The sequence below is a fragment of the Rhipicephalus microplus genome, chromosome 2, assembly GCF_043290135.1.
Source record: "Rhipicephalus microplus isolate Deutch F79 chromosome 2, USDA_Rmic, whole genome shotgun sequence".
Taxonomy (NCBI): Eukaryota; Metazoa; Arthropoda; class Arachnida; order Ixodida; family Ixodidae; genus Rhipicephalus; species Rhipicephalus microplus.
Window position 1 is genome coordinate 224,309,156 of NC_134701.1, and position 7,195 is coordinate 224,316,350.

Genomic DNA, 7,195 nt, shown 5'->3' on the forward strand with positions numbered 1-7,195 from the left:
ATTGGGCCCTTCAGCTGCACTCGCGGCCATTTTGCTAGCTCTACCTATTGTCGCAACGTGCAAAGAACAGGACGCAAGGCTTCCTTTCGACGTTAACAGCAAGGCTCTATCGGCACACAAAAACTAAGCGCAAGAGCAGACGCGCAACGTCGTCTTCCTCGAAAACGCCAGAGACCGCCACACGTGATGCTGGCTTCTTCCTCCTTTTGTGCTTTCGGCTAATAACCGTGACATTAGCCTCCCTCTCCAGAAGGCATCGTCCCGATGCTTCGTCATCATGGCGGAAGGTTTTGTAGTGAGCCCACGGGTTCAATCGGACAAATAAGGTTTCATCCGAACCACGTGCACAACTTCTGGTGCATGTCGTTGACGTCTTGAACAATGTGGACTGTCGGGAATCACCTGATAGTTAACATCACTGAGACGACGGAGGACTTTACACGGCCCAAAGTACCGTATCAACAGCTTCTCCGAGAGGCCACGATGGTGAACTGGGGTCTAGATCTTAACTTTCTGTCCTGGTTCATAGGAGACAGGTTGATGACGAAGATTATAGCGCCTTGTATCATAGTCCTGGTGGCGACGAATACGTACGCGGGCAAGTTGGCGGGCTTCTTCAGCAAGCTGAGTTAAGTAGTCTACGCTTGTGTCAACGCCATCACTTTCATGAGGCAACATAGCGTCGAGCATGGTTGTGACGTCACGGCCATAGAGAAGACGGAATAGTGTCATGCGTGTTGTCTATTGCTGTGCCGTATTGTAAGCGAAAGTGACGTAAGATAGTATCTCGTCCCAGTTTTTATGTTCCGCATGCACGTACAGCGGTGAGCACTGTTAGGGTGAACACACGAGCGCGTGGCCCACGGCACTGTCAGCGCCCCGTTACGGTCATCACTGGAAACATTGCGCATGCGCATCACGCGCTTCGCGAAATATTGTTCCACCGCGCGCATGGCGTGATGAATGCACTTGTTCGTCGTCTGCTAGCCGCATTTTTTTTTCTAAGCCCATGCATCCTGCATTTTAAGATTTCTTTAAACATCTGTGCTTGAACAGAACAAGACAAAAAAAAAAACTTGTATATCTGTGGGGGCTTGTCTATTCGTTTTCTTCAAAGTTGTTGTACATGAAACGCCGTATATAAAACAACCAAACATGTTTTGCAGCCGTTCATTCTGTCACCAGATCGTATTATGGCTAGAGTTCCTGATGATGAACGGCGCTCAATTGTCGATCTTTCACTGAAAGGTTATTCCCAGTGGTATATTGGCGCTTTTGTTAATAGGCCCCTGAAGTCTGTGAACAGGATAATTCAAGCTTACAAGTATGAAGGTCGCATTCAGGATGCACCCCACGCGCCCCTCCCTAAAGCTACCACAGACGATGAAGACGCCCTCATAGTTGCAGCTGCTGTTCGTAACCCTTTCTTGCCAGCCCCAGCAATACGCGAGGACTTGGATTTGGACGTTTTGGACACTACTGTTCGACGTCGCCTGCGTACGTCGGGCCTTCGCAGTCGCATCGCAGCGCAGAAGCCACTACTAACGGCGGCATACAAGGACACACGACGGCAGTTCGGTGAGTTGCACGAAGCATGGACGTCAGAAGAGTGGGGTCACGTCATCTTTTCGGATGAGTCGACGTTTTCGACGCGACAAGACCAAAGATTGCGTGTTTGGAGACTACCAGGCACACGGTGAGGCAAACTTCCTGCTTTGAAAAGTAATTGTATTAGTTAACGTCAAAAGGCCACGCAGGAACGACCCAGACAACGTGCAAGGTGTTTCTGCCAGTGGGAGATCGAATGTGAGCGTGTGGCGTGCTGTTTCAAGATAGGGTTCAGGGCCCCTGCAACGTATACGTGGACACTTATTGTCGGAACATGACTGCAACATTTTGAACAATGTGCTGTTGCCATATGGGAGCAGTTTATTGCCAGACGGTAATTACCTGTTCCAACAGGACTGCTCACCGTTACACACGGCGCGGGCTGTCAAGGAGTTCCAGGTGGAGCAACACATGCAGCTACTGGAATGGCCTCCGAAAGGAGCGGACCTGAATGTGATAGAAAACGTGTGGGGCCGTCTGAAAGCTTCTTTGGCAAGGAAGCCCCTTTATTCCGTGACTTCGGACCAGTTGTGGGCGCAAGTCAGCAACCAGTGGGAAAGGCTGAAAGCGGATCGGGAATATTTTCGATCACTTTACGACTCGTTACCGTACAGAATAGCTGCAGTCGTTGCTGTAAGTGGTCACATGACTCGCTATTAGATTTGCTCATGTGTTTAAATTTGTTATCCTGGTCTTGTTTAACTTTAATTGCAAAAGGGCAATTTTCTTGAGTAAAAAGTTTAATATTTATCCTTCTTACACTCACTTTTTTCCTTCATGCGCCAATCTTCAATCCAGATGGACCTTGAAATGCAGAAGGTATCAGCTCAGCGAACAAAAATGCGGCTAGCAGACGACGAACAAGCGTATCGATGACGTGATGCACGCGGTGGAAAGAGTGTTTCACAAAGCACATGCTGCGCATGTGCAATGTTTCCAACGATGGCTGTTACGTGGCGCTAATAGTGCCGTCGGCCACACGCTCGCGTGTTCACCCTAACAGTGCTCACCAATGTACATGCAAAGCATATCCGCAAGTGTTTTCTTCAGCTGTTCCGTCAGACCATTTGTTTGTGGATGGTATGCCGTTGTGCGCCGGTGAGATGTTCCACTTAAACTTAAAACTGTGCGTAATAGCTCGGCTGTGAACGCTTTTCCTCTGTCAGTTATTATTACAGATGGAGCGCCATGCCTCAGGACTATATTCTCAATGAAAAACCGCGCTGCTTCACTTGCTGTGCCGCGCTCCAAAGCATTGGTTTCGGCGTAGCGAGTAAGGTAGTCTGTGGCTACAATTCTCTATTTGCGACCAGCAGCTGAAGTTTGAAATGGTCCTAGAATATCCATTCCGACTTGAGTGAATGGAGTTTCCGGCACATCAATTGGATGGAGGAGCCCTGCTGGTTTGACGGCTGGCACTTTCCTACGCTGGCACTCAAGACAAGTCCGAACGTGCCGTTGAACGGTTGCCGTCAGTTTCGGCCAGTAAAACTTCTGTCTCACTCGGCATAGCGTTCGTGTGTGGCCTAAATGACCGGATGTCGGTTCGTCATGGCACGCATCTAGTACTTCCTTCCTGAGTGGTGTTGGGACGACAAGTAAGTAGGTGTTGCCGCTCGGAGAAAAGTTCACCTTATAAAGGACCTCGTTGCGCAAACAAACGATGCTACCCCTCTTGCGAAGAGCTTTGGCATAGCAGATGTGCGTCCCTCTAAGAAATTAATAAGGGGTTGCATCTCGGGATCGTCGCGTTGCTGCTGTGCGATTGTAGACGTGTTGACTACACCGACAAACGCCGCATAGTCATCATCTTCAGCATTTGCGTCTTCTAATGGGGCGCGAGAAAGATAATCGGCGTCTGTATGTCACTTTCCGGATTTATAAACTATAGCCATATCGAATTCTTGAAGCTTGAGGCTCCAGCGCGCCAATCGTCCTGACGGGTCCTTTATGTTCGTCCACCAGCAAAGCGAGTAGTGATCACTGATGACTTTAAACGGGCGGCCGTATAAATATGGACGAAGCTTCATGACCGCCCACACCACCACAAGACACTCTTTTTCAGCGGTAGAGTATTTCTCCTCTGTACGGGAGAGAGTCCGACTTGCATAAGCAATTACTCATTCGGCGCCATCTTGCCACTGAACGAGCACAGCTCCTAAGCCGACATTGCTGGCGTCGGTGTGAACCGCTGTCGGAGCGTCATCGCCGAAGTGTCCGAGAACTGGTGGGCTTTGAAGACGTTGTCGCAGCTCGTTGAACGCTTCCTGCTGCTCTTCACCCCACACAAACGTAACGTCTTCTCGGGTGAGTTGTGTTAAAGGTGATGCGATACGCGAAAACTTCTCAATGAAGCGTCGGTAATAGGCGCACAGGCCTAAAAATCGCCGCACTGCCTTCTTGTCTGATGGCGTAGGAAAACTTGCAACAGCAGCTATTTTGTCTGGGTCAGGCCGTACACCTTCACTGCTGACAAGGTGTCCCAAGAAAAGAGGCCCTTCGAAGCCAAAGTGACATCTTTCTGGCTTGAATGTTAGTCCGGCCAATCGTATCGCTTGAAATACCGTGTGTAGTCGCTTCAAGCGCTCGTCAAATGTCGCTGAAAATAGAATTACATCGTCCAAATATACCAGGTACGTTTGCCACTTTAGGCCTGACAGGACTATGTCCATGAGCCGCTGAAACGTTGCCGGTGCTGAGCACAAGCCGAACGGGAGAACTTTAAACTCATAAAGACCATCGGGTGTCACAAATGCCGTTTTTTCTAGATCTCTTTCGTCAACTTCTATTTGCCAATATCCGCTCTGTAAATCCATCGACGAGAAAAACCGTGCATGGCGTAGTCGATCGAGAGAGTCGTCTATATACGAGGCAGCGGGTAAACGTCCTTTTTTGTAACCTGATTGAGCTTGCGGCTAATAACCGTGACAATATATCAACTCTGGTGTTACGTGACGTCAATGGATGACGAAAGTATATGACTGGTGCAAACATGATGACCTGACACGTGTGTCATGTGAGAACATGAGAACCTACCACGCTCATAGCGTGCTCACGGCCGTTTCGCTAGCTCCACATATACTAAATTTGGTATCAATGAAGGTAAACGGCACATCCAAACGTGATAATCATGACACGTAAGTCACATACAGCATAACTTACCTCGACCTCGTAACATTGTGTTGATTTTAGAGTGACAATTCAACCTTCCTCATTCGTGTTTCGCATATCATCGATTCCGACTGTACTTGGGATCTGCCATTTTTTAAGTATTCGTGCCTACTGCTGAATATTCTTTTTACTGTCTGTTGCTTATTAGCAGGTGCGTGAAAAAATCTTATACGTGTACTTGCTACTATTAAAGGCTACAAAAACATAGTATTCTAAGCTCAGGGCTTTGTAATATTAACGCTCGACAAATCCGTGCTTTAAAGAACACGCATTTGCCTCTAGGACAATGCAGTAGGAACACGAGTCTGGACGCATCATGTAACATATGCTTGCATCGCTGATACATTTAGAGCAGGGACAAGTGTTTAAACAAGTCGTGTTCCCCATAATGCCCGAGGCTCATTAAAAGGCAGTTACGTGCGACAAGAGTGAGGCGGTATGAACAAACCAGAGGCACGTGCCGAGTCTTGCCTGAAAGATTTAGCGATAACCGGGACTGGATGTCCGGACAGCATCGTTTTTCTCTCTCGTTTAATTGTTAGGGTGAGCAGCCAGCGACACCTAAAACAAAAAAAGCGGGCACGCATTTAGGACACTTCCGACTTCCGGCTCCAGATGGCGCTACTAGTGCTGTGCCACTGCAACCGCCCAACGGTTTTCAAGATGTTGCTATTTTGTCCCAGTCTCTTTTCTTTCCTTATTTCTTTCGCTTTTTCCCCCCCTGAGAAGCTGTTGAATTTTCTGCAGTGCACTCTGCCCACGGTGCAAACGCCGGCACTTGGTTGTGGAGGGGCAGGACACCAGAGATAACACATAGGGCTTCCAACGGACCCCGGGCCGCGGCCAAACATAGCTGCTCTATTTTGGAGTTCGTGGCGGCGGTTTTCAGTGGTGCGAGAGGAGAGCAGCGAGGTGGGAGAAGCAGTGGTGGGCCCGTAGTCGAGACCGGGGTCTCAGCACGCGCGGCTAGTGTCTTCTCGCATGGAACGTGATAGGCTGGGAGTGAGGGCGAATAGCGGTAAACGCGACGGTTGAACCCGTCTCCCCCACGGATGGGTCACCCAGCAGTGATTTTATGCCTTATTTTCTTGTTCGCGTCTCGCTTTTTTTCTTGTGTCGTTTGTTTGCGTTCGTGTCGAGACTGTGCCTGGCTGGGTTCTAGCGGTTCTGCGCATAGAGTGCGTGTGTCCTGACCCACTGAGCGGGAAGAAGGCCACACAGATGCGCACGAGATGTTTCTTTACCTGTTCAGTGAAGCTGACGTCGCTGAAAACACTTATCAGGAACGGGCGTATGAGAGAGGATTTAGCGAGCGGTGCGATAGGAAAACGTTTGTAAAATTTGCGTTATTAGTTCCAGAGAAAGCAAATGAAGAAATCACAAGCGTGGGGCACTACGAAACATGTCACCGGCCTAATAAATAAAAGTTGATATTTCGAAGTCAGCCGGCGCACACAGAAAAAAAAGTGTACGGCTTCGTTCTCAATAAGAAAAGAAAGATTCGAAACTCAAAACCGTGGGTAGCTAACTATGTTCAGTGCCAAAAAGTTTGCGGTGAAACAATGCTTCGAACAAGGATACCTTTTTGTTTATATATAAGCGCAAATAAAGAGCAATAGACTTTGTTGAAACACATGTTCCTGTAGAAGTTGAAATATGAGAACCTCACATTGTAATGAAACTCAAGCGTTTTGTCCAAATTAATGAAGTTAGCAGTTTATGGGTGATATCAGAAGCCCCTTTGTCTTATATGAGCAAGCGTGCTTGACAACGTGACGTGTAGGTAGATGACACTCACGATATGAAATAAGTCACACAGTTGGTAAAATTGTACCCCGGAAAACAAAGTATTAACGGTATATGCTGGACGAAGTTGGTAAATTAATAATTTTATTTTGCATAAACACAAGTTAGAACTTTTTGAGCCCCTCAATTTCTTTTAAAACAACAAAAGAAATGTAAAAAAAGTACACGCACCAAGATGAAGAATGCCTCGTTATTGCTAAACCCCTGTCAAATCTCAAACAAGCAAGAACGGAATGAGTAGCGAAATTAACATAGAAAAATAGACGCCGCGAACAAACTCGCTTCGAGGGTGGCATGCTGAGTTTATCGCCAACGTGCGCCTACGTCACATACACGCACGGGGCAGCGTCGAAAATATGGAAAGGGTGATGCCGTTAGCATAACGCTCGAAAAGGCACGCAAATACCAAAAACTTTCCGCTTAGTTTCATACCCAGTGTGGGACGGGGTGCCAAAAACCACACAAAAAAAAACTAACAAAAAGAAGTGAAGGAGCCGGATCAACAGAAAGCGCGGCGGCGGGCGAGGCGGGTGGCATGCGCCAAGTAGAGAGGGCACGCCCACCTCTCTCGGCGGTTAGCAAGTTGCGTCGAACGTCACTTCCGCCAGCG